Genomic DNA, 944 nt, shown 5'->3' with positions numbered 1-944 from the left:
GTCTCTAAGTGTAGCCCTGTGATAGACTGGTTACCTGTCCAGGTGAACCTGCCTTCACCCTGAGTCAGCTGGGATAGGCTCCGCCCCCCACAGTGCTAACCACTGATCCACCTGCAGCCCAAATCAAAATCATTTCTTAAAATATGATCGAACAGATTTTTCTGTTTTGCTAAATTACAGATTTTTAGTCAAATCAAATCAACAAAGAGGCAGAACTGTGAACGGATCCATGACTGTGGAGGATGTTTGTTTCTGAGAAGCAGCTCTGGAGAGGTTCTATCATCTGGTTTAATAGTTTGTTCTGGATCACAGTTGACTGAGTCGGTTCTGTTCACAGACCCGATCCCAGAATCAAACATTGATCAGCACAGACGGACCTCCTGAGCTGCTGTTTGCTGATTCAGAGCTGAGCTCCAGGTGACTTCATGAGACCTGCTGCTGAACGTTAGACTGAACGTCAGTGTTTCTGAGTTCAGACGACTTTTAATAAAACAACATTCAACCAGCTGAGTGACAGGAAGCAGCTTCTCCTCTGCAGCCGCAGGTTTCACTCGTTATTTAATGACTAGAAGCTGTTGTTCCAAATAGTTTGTCCACTTTATGTAAAATCAACGTTTGTGTTCATGACGTGAACTCACGTTTTTAAGTTGATGAATATTTAAAAAATGAAGTTTCTCCAATTAGATTTTCTTCAGTATTTTTCATGTCATTGTTCATGAAGCAGCTTTTAAGAAATGAATGAATTCAACACAACTGTTGGTCATCAACTTTTTTATTTTTATTTTTTTGATGTGTGTTTCAACATCTTGAAATCAAAAACAGCCCAAAGTTTAATTTCCCCCCAGATCCTAAATGATCCTGTAACGTCGTCTGAATGTGATCAGGTTCTGGTTCTGATCCAGCAGTTTGTTAGACTGAAGGTCTGATGGACAGACTTCTCTGCT

This window comes from Stegastes partitus, unplaced genomic scaffold (genome assembly GCF_000690725.1).
Source record: "Stegastes partitus isolate 25-593 unplaced genomic scaffold, Stegastes_partitus-1.0.2 Scaffold1402, whole genome shotgun sequence".
In the NCBI taxonomy this organism is placed as follows: domain Eukaryota; kingdom Metazoa; phylum Chordata; class Actinopteri; family Pomacentridae; genus Stegastes; species Stegastes partitus.
The sequence above is the reverse complement of the archived record's forward strand: the minus strand, read 5'-3'. Positions refer to the sequence as shown.